The sequence below is a fragment of the Apodemus sylvaticus genome, chromosome 8 (genome assembly GCF_947179515.1).
Source record: "Apodemus sylvaticus chromosome 8, mApoSyl1.1, whole genome shotgun sequence".
Classification (NCBI taxonomy): Eukaryota; Metazoa; Chordata; class Mammalia; order Rodentia; family Muridae; genus Apodemus; species Apodemus sylvaticus.
Genome location: NC_067479.1, coordinates 16,178,339 through 16,194,492, shown reverse-complemented (window position 1 = coordinate 16,194,492; position 16,154 = coordinate 16,178,339). Strand labels below are relative to the sequence as shown.

Here is a 16,154-nt window from a genome sequence, read left to right as displayed (position 1 = left end):
GGTGGGACGCTCTGCGTAATATAGCTCTGTAGGGAAATATTCTTGGGCTGTAAACAATCTGCATGGGTAAGCTGTCATTGCTACTTTTTGAACACATATCCTTAAACACTAGTAGCTGAACTACACCCACAGGAAGTACACTTTACCACTTCCAGGCCTTGATCCAAAAGGAGAAAGGATCTACCAGTTTTCCAATGGTGGGAGTCCTCTTGTCCTTGATATATATTTGCACAATTCAACAATACATATTCAGTCAAGACATTATTCAGTCAAGATACCTACAATTCGATCAAACTCTTTCCATTATTAGGCATGGTGATTAGGAAATATGGAAATATTAAGAAATATAGGAAATATAACTTTTAAGTTATACCTTTTTGTATCCAAATTTTGATACAATTAAGAAATCTTTTCAATGTTATTGTGTAGACTCGTTCTTTCCTTCTGTCTTTCCTTTTGTTTTCTTTTTTTAAAGAATTGATTTAACCTAATTGTTATAGACGACAGTATGTGTGACTGTCTACATTCAATGGCTTGAAAATAATTAACCAAATTTTAAGCCCTGTTATAATTGTATGTAGGTGGTGTTCTCCAGCATTAGCCCCACATGACTAATGTGTGGTGCTATGACATTCCAGCAGCTAAGTCACTATCAAAAGAAATGGTTCAGTTCAGTTCTAACCTTATGGCAGTTGCTGACTCAAACATCAGGCAATGAATCAGAGCTTGGGGTAGGTAAATCTTCATGATATTAAGATCTTAAATAGTCTGTTACAAAAACAAAGGATATCAATGACTCAGAAATTACACACATTCTTGAATGATAAGTTACATAAGGAAGCCCTTGAAAGAATTGACTGTTCTGTCCAGAAAATGAGTCTTCCTTAAGTATCTTTTATTTATAATCAAGCTAAAAATCCTTTTGATTTATATCTAGATTTGCTAAAATTTAAAATTTTTCACTGCAGACTTAGAAATTACAGGTTTTGGCAGTTTCTTTTAGGTTCAAATGCAGGTTAATGAGACTGCTATAAACATCTGGAGTTCAGAATATGTAGCATTTAGAGATATACTTGGGAAACTGCATTGAAAAAATATATTTGCAAAGTCAAGGTGATCCAATGGTGCAAAATTATGTCTTCTGTAAATTGTTCTTATTTGTGAATTAAAGTTCAGTTTCAGCTATATTAAAGCTTTGAAGATTTCATGTGTGCAGTTCATTACTTTGAATGCAAGGTTTCTCTATTTTGCTTTGGCTATTCTCAAAAATTTATATCCTCCTGCATCAGCCTTCCAAATGAAAGAAAATATAAACCATTTTTTACTATGCAATAGTGTATTTAATAGTGTATCACATTTATTTTTCATCCATTTTTGAATATCCAATGGCCAGTATATATTTAAATGGTGTAATCTCTAAGAATGGGAGACATTATAGTTCAATGAAATCATTCAGTTTTGAATAAAGTCAGTAACACTTTAACAGGGTTGTTGTATCAGAAATTATTGCAATTTATCAATGTAATACTATATTACTATGAAGTACCTCTAAAGCTATGTGTACAATAAGACTTGTATATCTTTTAAGTTTTTTAAAATATATTTATTTTTATTTGTTTATTTACTTATTTTATGTGCATGATTTTTTGCATGTATGATTATATGTTTATGTGAGGTTATCAGAACTGGATTAATAGACAGTTGTGAGTTACCATGTGGGTATTGGGAATTGAACCCAGGTAATCTGGAAGAACAGCTAGTACCTCTGAGCCACCTCTCCAGCCCATATCTTCATGCTTTTTATACTACTGAAGTTCTCTATTGTGTCACAGTTACATTAGACAGACAGGTGTGATTCAACTTGCCTTTACTTGGTATCACATAAATTGAACTATGAGGAGTTCAGTAATTACTTCTGAATCTAATACGTTGAACGTTTTAAAAGCAAAACAGAGCTGAATCTCATCAAACAATCTCTGTGTCAATTGAGATGGCCATACAGATTTCACCGTTTATTAAAGTATTGAATGCTCTATTGGCTTTTTTCAGTAAGGTACCCTTCTCTCACAAGCATTATTCCCACTTGGTTTTGCTAAAAATTGAGTGTGATATTTTTAATCTCGTATTGTACCTTAGCATCTGCTGCTTTGCTTAGCGATTTAAATTATAGTTTTGAGGTATTGTTCAGTAATATGTTATAGGTGTTGTCCTCATTTTTGTTTTTATGTAGGTAATGTATTATAGTAAAGTAGTTTCAAAAATAAATATTCAATATTCATTTGATATTAGAAAAATTTATAAAGGTTTGATACTGAATATATAAACCATTTTTCTATTATCTAACTGTATAACATGTATATGTTCCATAACAAATTATTATAATGAACCCCAAGTTATGGATCATTAGTAATGAGAATTATAGCAGGTTTAATTAGAAAAATAAGACTGCATTAATAAATTGCTCTCACATAAGTTTTGAGAAAGTAAAAGGATAAGAATTTACTGAATGAAAGTCAATTCCACAATATGAACCAAATAGTAAAGCCTCCATAATGTGTTTTCTAAGCTATTTCCAAATATATTTTATTTAAAATATAATTACTTCACCCCTTCCATTTTCTCCATTCAAGACTTTCTAAACACATGCTCATTTCACTTCAAATTGTTGGTCTCCTTTCTTTTGATCATTATTGTTTTACACACGAACACAGACACTACACACACACACACACACACACACACACAAAATGGACATACAGAACAACTATGTCTGTCTTTGTTGTTTGTGAGCCGGACCTGACTACTTTGTACTGGATGAAGCAATATGGGGCTCAGGCCTAAGGATGACTATTTCCCTCTATTCACAATCTTAGTTGACTGTAGTTCCCGGAGTAGTAATGAAACATTTAAATATTTCAAATTCTGTGCTAACATGTTGACATTTATTAGTCAACACAATTCCTGCACCTTTATCTCAGGGAACATCATGGAAGCGGGAATAGAAATACCATAAGACTCAGAAGTTCACAAAGCCTGCTGTGAGACGGTATCTCTTAAATGGTTACTAAACAATGCCAGTTTTCCAACTTCTGATTTTCCAGTTTGGAAGGTACTTGAAATATGTTAAATAATTATTTCGTTTTGGAAAGTTAATACCTTTTCTTACCAGGTAACATAAACTTAAATACCAGTAAAATATCAGGTAATCTGGGTTTTTTGTAGATTAAACAAATTAATTCCTTGGAAAGGTAAGAATAAAATTCAGTTCTAAGTGGCCAATGAATATGTGAGGAAAGAATTGTTCATTTTTGGAGCTTTTGTCTAAGCTGGACTCCTGAAACGCCCCATATTTACTGTATGTTTCATTATTACAATCATTATTTTTCTGTTTATTTGTAGATACAATTGTTTCTGAATATATCTAGCATTTTTCATAGAAAAGATGCATAAGTAGAAGACATGGAATTACAGGTTGTCACAACACGATGATAGAAGCTAGTTTTGCTCATACTTCTACCAGTTTCTAAGCCCATAATTCTGCCAATGGAGTAGATGATCTACTAAGAAAATATTTGCAAAATGTCTTTGTTTCTTTCATGCATTATTTGGTGTGTATAAATATTTGCATATGTGTCCTGTGTGTCTGTGTGTGTGCATATGGCTTTTAGAGATCAACTGTCACAACTCCATCTTCTCTTTCCACCATGTTGGTTTCAGGGCACTAAGAGCAGTATGTGCTGCTAAATCCATGCCACTAAGACATTTCAGCAACACACACTTACATTTTCCAGTTTAATGTATTATCTTATATCAGACAAAAAAAACTATTATTGTTTAAAATTTCACATTCCGTGGGTTGGAAAAATGTCACAGAATGTAAGAGTGCACACTGCTCTTAGAGTCCTGCCACATTTCATTCACGGCCTGTAACACAAATGCCACAGGTTCTGATGCCTCTGGATTTTCTTGGTGCTGCACTACAATTCACACACTGACACATACACAAATATATACAAATAAGTCAGAAAATAGATTTTAAAATAATTCATGTTATTTCTTCACTTCAAACAAAAATTGCAGTATATAGTGAAAATTGCTCTTAAATAATATTATATATGCAATTAAACAATCTAATTTTAATGATTAGCTATTGCTTAATATGCTTCAAAACATACAACTATCAATTGCTTAAAGCACTTATTATAAAATACTTGAAGTTCTGATTTCATTTAAAATAAATTACAGTTTTTATTTTCCTCACATGAACAGATGAATATAAAAAAACTAAAGGTCCAATGGGGTAGCAATTAATGTTACTATAATCTCAGAACATGGAAATCTGTGTCAGGGAGATAAAAATTCAAACCAGGCTTGAGATATACAGGCATCCCCTTTAAAAATTGTCCCAAGAAAACAAGAGAGTAGATGTGCACACCTACATATTAGAATTTCTAAGCTCCAGAAACCTGATGTTAAATGATAAGAAATAATTAGAACAACAAACTGTGATTTCTAGCTCCAGTAACTGTAATTCATACTTCATATTAGAAGATAACTACAGAACTCTAATACCGTAATAAAGAAGTCTATTCCCTGTGACTGAACAGTGACAACCGCAGGGATCCCACGGAGGATGGAAACATTCGCTGTAAAAAAATTCCACCCAGTTGTCTTTATCCAGATAGTTTTAACACTGGAAGTGGCAGAGATACTCTTTGAAATGATGCAGGTCAATAAACTGAGGTTAAAAACAAAATGATGAAAATTTGAAATGTGTTATAAAGATAAAAAGATAATAAAAAAATAAATTGACACTGGCCTAAGGATTAGCCAAACTTCACTTTACACATTGTCTATAGTATAGCATTATGAAAAGATAGAATTGTAGAAGGTGCTAAAAGATTAGTTACACAAAAAGTTCCAGGCTATACATAAACTGATGAGCATTGAGAACTTTAAGGCATTGAAAGTAATCTCTATAATAACCTGAATGAGGAATGCATACCATTTCATATAGGTTTTTGACCACAGTGTGAGTACTTATGTAAGCTATGAAACTAGGTGATATTTTGTCAAAGTGTGCTTATCAGTTTTACCAATACTATAGAGAACACTGATTATGGGACCAGCATTGGGTACAGGAGGTGAATGGAAACAGCCATAGTTTCTCAACATGTCTAGAATGAATGATGATATAAAATTTAGACTTTATATTTTTGACATCTCAAGGAGAAAAAAAAATGTTTAAAGTACATCAGATCACCAGTGAGTCTACTTTCATTTTAAAAAGCTTTCTGTTAAGTATACTACTTTTGAAAAATTATCTTAATACTCTGAAGGACTTATTAAACTGAACACAGACAACTCTAGTTTCTATTTCAAGTCTTAGACACCCCTCAGCTTCTGTCTTCATGATGTTAATTGAATGTTTGTGTGAAAATGATAGCATTTCCAACAGCAAGAATAAAAACATTGTTCTCAAGCCTTTGATTTTGGTCTCTTATATTGGATTTAGTGAAAAAGTGTTATAGCTATCTTTTTTCGTTTCTATTAATCTGCGCTTTTAACTTCCTACCTGGCAACTTGACTATGATGTGTCACCGCTTGTCACTGCACTTTAAGATTTTTTTCAATAGCTTCAAACAGTGCAGCAATCTCTTTGGCAGTATGAAAAGAGAATAATTTTTATATTTAGTTACAAGGAAAATGTACATATAATATTAGCTCTTCAGAATGGAATTCTTTAAATAAACATTCATCATTTGAAAAAATACTGATACCATGCTAAGAAAGAAAAACAGTATAACAGAGAAAGTAAAATTTTTAATAAGCGATAGGACAAATAGGAGCAGTTGACTAGAAGAATGTGGTACCATTAAAAAATTGGTAACACTCTAAATACTTCTTTAAATTTAGAGTAAAACTTTTTCAGCTTTTGTCTGATAGGACGATTTTGGAATTTGGAATAATTGATGATTGATAACTTCTACAAGAACATTTGCACAGGAATTAAAGTTAACTCCAAACCACTTCTGTGGCCCAATAAAGCAAGTCTAAGAGGGAAATGTATATGTGAAAATGTTTATGCATCTAAATAAATAAAGAATGAAATCGTTAAAATTTTTCTTATAAAATTGAATCAAGGCAGAAATTTTACATGTTCTGTATGTAACAATATTTTCATACATATAATTGTGTATGATGTTTATTCTTTTGTACACTGATGCATAAATTCTCAACAAAATCCTAGATAATATAAGACTATATATTGGAGACATGCTTTATTATATTATGTAAAAATTGTTCAACATATAAAAACGGACCAGCAATAAGACACCTTATTAGTATAGGGGACAAAATTGCATTATTGAATTAATTGCCAAAGCAAAAGCATTGTATATGTTACAACGCTCTTGCATGATGAAAATATTAACACAACAAGCAAAAGAAGAAAGTTACCTCTGCATATCAGAAACTACGCAATAAATACCAAAATATTCTGACCTAGCCTTTGCTGCTATGACACTGCTTGCCATGAATAGGCCATGCTAGCATTCAAATGAGAATCTTAGGCATAAAAATTTGCTTCAGGTTTTCATATATATGGGATGAGTCCGTAATCAGTGGCAACTCTCTTTCACAGTCCATAAGATGATATTTCTCCAACACCCAATGTCCTCAGAGCTTCTTATGCCCTCCTTTGCTGTAGAGGGTTAACAATTTCCATGTCAGAATAGGTAGGGTCTTCATTCTTTCTTTGTAATGAAGAAATTATAGACGAGATATCCAGTTTTTCAAAAACCATTAAGATTATACAATCAATGACTTGGAAGAACTTTCGATATAAGATATCAAGACAGAAATTATCGTGGACATGAAAAGGTAGAAAGTCCCTTCATCCTAGTGTCTGGTGGAATCTTGCTACCTAAATGGTAAAATAAGTTCTAGAGAAAGAGATAGCAGGACACAGGTGATAAAAAGAGAGTTACCAGGACACAGGTGATAAATGGGGAGGAGGAAATCGTTGGAGAGGGAATGAGTTGGTAGCTAAGAGTACGATATGCAAAGAGAGAAGCAAGATAAATAACACTAAGAATATTTACTTAAAATAACTGTTATGTACATACACACAAAAACACACACACTGTTAATTATGTTTTGTGTAGGTATACTCTATTGTAAAAATCATCAATACAAAGGACAGTGGTTGTTAGGAAATAAACTAATAGGGAATGGAATTACAAATATTTACTTTTATAAAACCACATATTGAGATATGAAAGTTCCCTAAGAAACAAAGATAAAAACAAATAACCAAACAAATACCAAAACAACAAACAAACAAACAGTAAAATGCATGGGTTGCATTTTGAGACGGGGATGTGCAGCCATAAAGCAATATAAGCCACACCATCCCTTTCAAGGCTCAGGAATTATTATAGAATAGGCCACAGAGTATAAAGACCAGGGTTGTAGATATGACAAGGAAACATTCTCAACACACAACATGGGTATCTGCAATGATGAGTGAAGAGTTGTGACCATATCACAACTCAACAGGTTGTGAGCACATATGGAAAGTATGTGCAAGCTCCAGTCAGAGTCAATTCTACCAGGGAAGGAGCATTGGATATACAATTTCATGCCAAGAAATGCATCTCTTACCTATTGTAGCTGCTGGAAGAGGAAACTAAGCTTCCTCTAAGAGTTTAGCCCATAATAACCCTTCCAAACTTTCAGGAAAAGACCAAACAACCAAGAATATGAGCATCAGAAATTAGTCTTCAGAATGAAAAAATAAAAGATCAAGACATTAGGTAGGTAGGGAAAAAGTGTTGAGTTGAAGAATTGGGAGGCATAAAATATGATTAAAACATGGTGAATAAACATTTTAAAAACTATTAAAAATAGTAAGAAATGTATTACATATTAATGAAATTTTGAACAAATAAAATATCATGTAAAATAATTGAAAATTTAAGTCTTAAAAACTATAATTTAAAAACAAACTTCTATATTGTTTGAGGTTTATTTTTATGGTAAAAACATAAAAAGGACAATGACTATTAAGACATGAGCTAGGGGAAGGATAAACTATTAGTTATGATTATGAATATTTACTTGTATAAAATCATTAGTGTCCTTGTTAATGGTCAAATTAGCTACATAGCCATAAGAATCACCTGATCTTAAGGAGCACCATATGTGAAAAGAAGTTAAACTGATAAATTGGGTGACATTTATATCTTACCACAACATCAAAGATGAAAAATTTATGCTTATAATGGAGACATTCATTTTAGTGGAGAACAATTGACCCTGATTTGGATTATGCAAAGTTATTGAAAATGTAGTCTTCAGTTTGGATATAAATATAAGTGTTTTCACAACCACAGTCCTCTAACCCATCCCTACATAGGTTATCAAGAAGCAAGTTGTTACTTGTAGTCATATCTAATTAAACATCATAACATCACGTTCAAATTAATTAGGTAATTTTATAGTAAAAATAAAGTTACGCATTGCAGCAATAAGATAATTCACTACTTTTCATACTTACTAGGCAAAGGAAGGTTAAAAAAAAATCATCACATTTCTTTTTTTCTCTCTTTCCAGTTCATTTATGAGCTAGAACATGCAGGTAAATGAACCAGGGTCCCTTCTTAATATTTAGGCATGCTATACCCTATGCCTTACTCAATTTCCCATCATTGGCTTCATTGAAGACTTTATTTGGATAAGAAAAAAATGAAATAACTCTTAATCTCTGTCTCTCTTCTTGTCTCTTGCCCTCTTGGGTTCTCCTATCTCCCTGTTCCCTTCCCCCCTCTTTCCATGTGATGATGGCTGGCGCCTCTACTTCAATACTCTCTCCTTCTCTCTGCCTTTCTCTGCATCTACTACCCCCTTAACTCACCTCCCCATGTCCTAAATAAACTATATTCTATACTAAAAAACAAAAACAAAAAAGTAACAAAAATAAACAAACAAAAACAATATTAGTACTCCACTCTTTTAAGTATGCATAGTTCTATCTTCAGGGAAGTTGTTCAACAAATGATTGCAAGCTAAGACATTTAAACATCCCTCTAAAATATTTATGCAATACTAGTATCGTCTAGATATAGAAGAAATATTCTATCCAAAAGGAAACATTTAATAAATTGACGATTTGTACCAATGAACAGTGTTTTGGAAAAATATGCTAATGATAAACAAAGCTAACTTTTTTGCATTGTTAAGATTTTGAGTGCTTAAAATAAATCACATTGGGATTATTTTCATCCATTCCTGAACTTTGCAAATACAGCAAAAATACATAAATTAGTGACTAAGACACTCAGGACATATACCTTCATATTAAAGTCAGAGATGCTGATCCAGTTTGGCATGACCCTTTTCACGCATAAATGCATGGAACATTGCACCTGCAGCTCTCCACTGAGGCAGCACACCAAGCAACTCACATGTGTTTTCCTATGGACTTAGCAGGATTTACACTTCACTATATTCACCTTTATTCAGCATCCTTTTGCTGCGATAAATTATAAGTAAGATGACAGCAGAAGTTTGAGCCCAAAGATTTCAAACAATCCATCAAGCCCTAGGGGATGGTCTGAAAGATGTCTCAGATAGCAAGACCTGCATATTGATTGATGCTTTATGTCACTATTAAAATAACATAAACCCTCCACTCAATTTTAAATGCAAAATTGATCCTCACACCATTATTCTCATCTCTTTTACTTTTAACTTGTTCTAATACATGATATTGAAAGTGATTTATACAGGTCTAGATAACTCAATAATTCTCTCTTCTTAATACAGTAGGGAAGATATATAAATCTGAAGACTTTTTATCACTCCAGCAGATTCTATTTTTGGAAAATTTATCTCTTGTGACTGTGTTCTGGTTAGCTTTCTAATTGTCTTAACAGACCTTGAAAGAGTACACTCCAGTTGAAAAATTGACACAATTTTATTGGGCTGTGGGCATATCTGTAGAGCCATTTTTTGATTGCTATTTATCACAAGAAGACCTCCCTAACTTTGAGCCGTGCTTTATGTGGGAAATATAAGAAAGGTAGCTGAATACAAGGCTGAATCAAACCAGTAAGCAGCACATCTTCATGGTCTATGCTTTAAACTACTATCTCAATTTTCTGCCGTGACGCAATTCTATGATGGACTACAACTTGTAAGCTGAAATAAATTATTCCCTCCTCAAAGTCCTTTGGGGGCATGCTGTTTATATCAGTCACTGAAAGCAAACTAGGATAAACTACTTTTGTATTTGTATATAGACAAAATGCTCTTCTTAGGTTTAAAATATAAACCAAACATGTGAGTCAGGGTATTACTACCCTATCAGTGTCTTTGAAGATAATCATTGGGTAAGAGATAATAAAGGGTTATATTTATTGCATTCCATCATTTTATTATATAGTGGTATTCCTAAGAATGGTAACAGTATCTTGCAGGAGAATATTATGTCCTGAAATTCCTGGTCTAAGTCATCAAATAATACCTAGCACTAAATAATTTTCTAAATGTCAAGACTTTCAAAAATGTCTTGAGTACTTGCAAAGTGGAAGAATAGCTAATTATATCTAATTACTTGCAATAGATATGTCAAAGTGGAACTGGATTCAGTACTTTCTTTTTCTTGTTTTCTTGGTGGTGGGAATCAATAAGTTGTGTGGTCATGATCTTCTGTCCTCTTCAGCTATGACTAAGTACATAGACACTTATCCTTTTTGTACTCCATGTTTTCATATGCCTGTAATAATTCTGACATCAAATGAAAACCTTGGCAGATATTGTCATGATTTATGAAACATTTTCTTCCTCTTTGTCTCATTTTAATTGTTACTGGTAAATTTGTGGCAAATATCCTTGAAAGAGTAAGAAAACTTAGAAAAAATATTTTTATGAGGCATGTAGTACACAGAATAACCTCCTTCATTATCAATTGTTATTTATGTTAAATGACAGGCTCCATTGTCACATATGTACACAGATAAATCAAGAATCATGCATGTATCCTCAGCTCTAATGCTTCAAACACTCTATTTTCCCTAGAAGTATTGATCAGCATGTTGTTAATTTTTCTTTCCATATAAACAGTACCATTTCTAGAAAGATAAAACTCATATCTCAACATTCAATTTTATTTCTTGAAAATTATGACTAAAAATGCTAATATAAAGTCTCCAAAACTCAATACTCAATCAACTCTGTATTCATATTTTAAGAACTTATATTTAGCTCTCTATTTTTCCTTCATTGTCATCTTGATTAACTTACTGAGTCATTCACCAGATGATTTTCCTAATTTATTTTAAAATGCATGACAAATGATTTAGTTCAAAGAATGGATTTCATAGTACAAATGACTTTCTCTGATAACTTCCTTTAAAAAAGAGATTAAATTTGTTTAGGTAAACAGGATATCTTGATAAATATTATGTACGTCATAGAACTATTGTACTTGAAGTTAGTCTTGTTCAGCACAGTATAGATTAATTAATTTTAGCAACATTTATAAATAAATAATCTACTTCAGTGAATTACTTTTTTAAATTGCCTAAACCAAAGTGAATCTTTTGCAAGACAAGTCAGCTAACACAACAAAAGCATTATTTTCACAGATAAATCTGATAATGGATATCTCCAAGATGGGTGCAGTAGCAGAAATGGTAGGGGCGCTTCTATGTAAATGCTGGGAGTCTTGTAATACCAAAAACTTCTTCTGAAGGATTACTTAATTGAGCACTGCCTGAAAGACAAAGGATTGCTCGTGCAGACAATGAAAGCCAATCAGGAACCCTTGTTTAGAAGAGAAGCTTCTTAGGCAAATGGGTGGAGCTGGAGAACATCATACTAAGTGAGGTAACCCAGACTCAAAAGATCAGTCATGGTATGCACTCACTAATAAGTGGATATTAGCCTGGAAAACTGGAATACCCAAAACATAATCCACACATCAAATGAGGTACAAGAAGAACAGAGGAGTGGCCCCTTTTTCTGGAAAGACTCAGTGCAGCAGTATAGGGCAAAACCAGAACAGGGAAGTGGGAAGGGTTGGGTGGGAAAACAGGGGGAGGGAAGGGGGCTGATGGGACTTTTGGGAGTGGGGTTCTAGAAAAGGGGAAATCATTTGAAATGTAAATAAAAATATATCGAATAACAAAAAAGAAAGAAAACAAGAAATTAATCCAAAGCATGGAGAAACACCATCATGAAAGCTGAGCTGTGACATCTGCCATAGGTTCTTTTCTGTTGTTATGATAAAGTAACCCAGCACAAGCAAAATAGGGATAAGTGGTTTGTTTCCATTCATAGTTCAAGGTTCAGGGTAAGGTAGCCAAGGCAGCCGGCTTTGAGACAGCTAGCCCCATTGCTCCTACATCAGAAAAGCAGAGGCCAGTGAGTTAATGTGCCCAGCTCATTTTCTTTTGATTCAGTTCCGAACACCAAGCCTAAGGAATGATGCCACCCACAGTGGGCCAGACTTCAGTCAACATAATCAAGATAATCCCTCACTAAGATTCTCAAAGGCCTGTCTTCCAGGTGACTCTAGATTGTGTTAATCTGACAATTAACTCTACTCATCACAGTCCTACTTTGTTAAAACTATAAATCCTGTGTGTTAATGATGCTAGGACTTGATCCTGGGCCTTGTGTATGTTAGGCACACTATGCTATGCCCTCAACCCTTCAACATGTCTATCTGATTAAACCAGTAGGAAACATTAAAAAAAAAAGAAGAAGAAGAAGAGAAGCTTTCTTGGGACTAATGTGGGCACTGGGGTGGGGGTAGGGGATATTAAAGGAGCTTACAGCAGTGTTCAGAGAGCTTGCTTCAGTGTTTCTTACATGTTCCTGAATAGTTGATTCTGTGCCACCTCACTTCCAACTCACAAAGGCAGGTAGAGTCTGGCAGCAAGTAGTCCAGGACACAGGCAACAGATGGGATTTCCATTAGTACAGCAACTGCATTAGAAACCAAAGGATTTACTTGTGCTCACTATTAATTCTCACTTACATAAATAATGTACAGGTAAACTGCTCTTTCATTGTTATTTTATCCAAAGATTCAATTGCTATGATAGAACCCCATGACCACAACCAACTTGAGGAAAAAAAGATTTCCAGTGCTTATAGGTAATAGTGTATCACTGTGTGAGATTAAAATAGAACCCAAATAGAATAGTAAACTGGAGATTGCAACTGATGTAGAGGCTGTAGAGGAGTGTGGTTTACTGTTTTGCTCACCTTGTCACCACGGACAACCAGCGAAGCATTTGTACTTACCACATCAATTATCAATTCAAAAAAAAATATACCACAGACTTGCCAAAAGGCCAATCTAGTAGAGACATTTATCTCAACTGAAATTCCCTCCTCTCAAATAAATCTAAATTGTGTCTAATTGAAATAAAACTAGCCAGCAAGAGAGCTGAAAGAATTCAGTCTACTAGTGCAAGGTATGCACTGGCTAATTTTACCCAATGAGATCCACAGGTGACAAAAAAACATGTTATACCTTTGTCATTTGTTTTAATTTTATTTCATTTGAGATATTATTCATTGATAAAAGATAGTTGGTTTTCATGAATATGACATGGATTTTATTTTATTTTATTTTTACACTCCAGATTTTATCACCAACCTGATGCGCCCTCTGATTGATACACATCCCATACTTCCTGCCCGTTTCTCCACAAGGACATCCCTATCCCTACCCCTATACCACCAGACTTCCTCAAACCCTGGGGCCTCCAGTCTCTTGAGGGTTAGGTGCATCTTCTCTGACTGAGTCCAGACCCAGCAGTCCACTGCTGTATACGTGTTGGAGGCCTCATATTAGATGGTTTATGCTGCCAGGTTGGTAGTCCAGTCGAAGAGATCTCGGGTTAGTTGAGACTGCTAGTGTTCCTATAAGGTTGCTCTCCTCCTCAGATTCTTCCAGCTTTTCCCTAATTCAGCCACATGGATCAGCAGCTTCTGTCCACTGGTTGGGTGTAAATATCTGCATCTGCCAATATCAGCTGCTTGTTGGGTCTATTGGAGGGCAGCCATAATAGGCCCCTTGTTGTGAGAATTCCATAGCCTCAGTAATAGTTTCAGGCTTTGGGGATTCCCCTTGAACTGGATCCCATGTTGGGCGTTTTCCTGAATCTCGATTACCTCAGACTCTTCTCCACTTTTGTCCCTGAAATTCTTTCAGACAGGAACAATTCTGGGTCAGAGTATTGACTATAGGATGGCAACCCCATCCCTCCACTTGATGCCTAGTTGTTCTGCTAGAGACAGACTCTACAAGTTCCCTCTCCCCACTGTTGGAGACCTTCATCTAAGGTCCCTTCCCTGAGAGTCTCTCATCTCCCAGGTCTCCGGTACATTCTAAACTGTTCTCGCCACCTCCCTACCTCCTACCTCCAGAGGTTTCTATTCTTTTGTTAGCCCACAGGGCTTCAGTTCTTTTCCCCTACCTAGTACCTGATGCTGTTCCCCTCTTTCCTTCCCTGTTCCTTTTTCCACCCAGCACTCCCCTTCTCCCCTCCCGTGATGGCTTTCCTTTCCCTCCCAAGATTGAGGCATTCATTCTTACTTTGGCCTTTCCACTTGCTAACCTTCTGTAGTTCTGTGGACTCTAACCTGGGTATTCTGTACATTTATGGGTTACTATCCACTTATTAATGAGTACATATCAGGCACGTCCTTTTGGGTCTGAGTTACCTCACTCAGAATGATATTTTCTAGTTCCTTCCACTTGCCTGCAAAACTCAGGATGTCCTTTGTCTTAATAGCTGAGTAGTATTCCATTGTGTAAATGAACCACATTTTTTGTATCCATTCTTCTGTTGTGGTGTGCCCTCCTGGCAGCCCTTGAGTGGGAAATTCAGAACTCAGTGTTTTCCACAGTTGCCAACCTACAGAGGAGCTTTCAGACCTAGGTTAAGGCTATAGTCCTGCCAGACCTGCAGCTTCCTGCACTGAGCCAACTACCCACTAAGCAGCTGAACCAGTTTTTCTGACCAGACCCCGCAAATTCTCACTCATTCATTAAAAACATTGGGCCCTGATCAGCCCCATTGTCTTGGTCTCATTCCTGTCTTGCTGTTCTTCCCATACATCCCCAGGTTTCCATCCAGGTATTCTGTTCTTTGGCTGCTGGCAGCTACATTGTGGGACATCTGGTTTGTTTCCAGCTTCTGGCTATGACAAATAAGGCCACTATGAATATAGTGGAACATATGTCCCTGTGATATGGTAGAGCATTTTTGAGTATATGCCCAACTGGTATAGCTAGATCTTCAGGTAGATCTATTTCAATTTTTTTTCAGGAATCTCCTGATTGATTTCCAGAGTGGTTGTACCAGTGTACAATTCTACCAGGAAAGGAGGAGTGTTCATCTTTCTCCTCATCTTTGCCAACATGTGCTGTCGCCTGAGATTTTTATCTTAGCCATTTTGATTGGTGTAAGGTGGAATCTCAATGTCATTTTGATTTGCATTTCCCTAATGAATAAGGAATTTGAACAAGTCTTAAAGTGCTTCTCAGCCATTCGAGATTCCTCTGTTGGGAATTCTCGGTTCAGTTCTATATCCAGTTTTTTTTTGGATTGGGTTGTTTGGTTTTTTTGATGGTTAACTTCTTGAGTTCTTTATATATTTTGTATGTTAGTCCTATATTGGATGTGAGGTTATTGAAATGTAGAGAGTCTTATTGGGGTGCTGTGCCACCTAACAGGAGCTTGACATTGGCCAAGGACAAGGAAACAGGCTTCAGACAGGAATCTGACATTAAGCAATGGCAAGGCAGTAAGCTCAAGCAGGAATCCGACATTAGGGCACAATAGGGAAGTTAAGTTCAGGCAATAATTAGATATTAGGCTATAATAGGAACATAGGTTATGGCAGGGATTTTAATATTAGGGTGAAATGAAAGAATTGGGCTTTAGGCAAGATTTTGGGCTTGGATGAGGAGGTGGGCTCAGGTATTTTGGTCATTCTTACACACTCTTGGAAACAACTGTCACTGTGGCACAATGGCAGGACTTTGCTTATTGCCTTGACTATTTTGTGTCTTTACTGTCTTTCTTGTTCCTCATTGTACTAGTATTGTCCTTAACACTTGCATGTAG

At 35.1% G+C, this 16,154-nt stretch overlaps 1 pseudogene; it reads right to left on the bottom strand.

Annotated features, from left to right (window-relative positions):
- LOC127691147 (glyceraldehyde-3-phosphate dehydrogenase-like) overlaps positions 1 to 16,154 on the bottom strand; it is a 62,406-nt pseudogene that overhangs the window by 27,701 nt on the left and 18,551 nt on the right.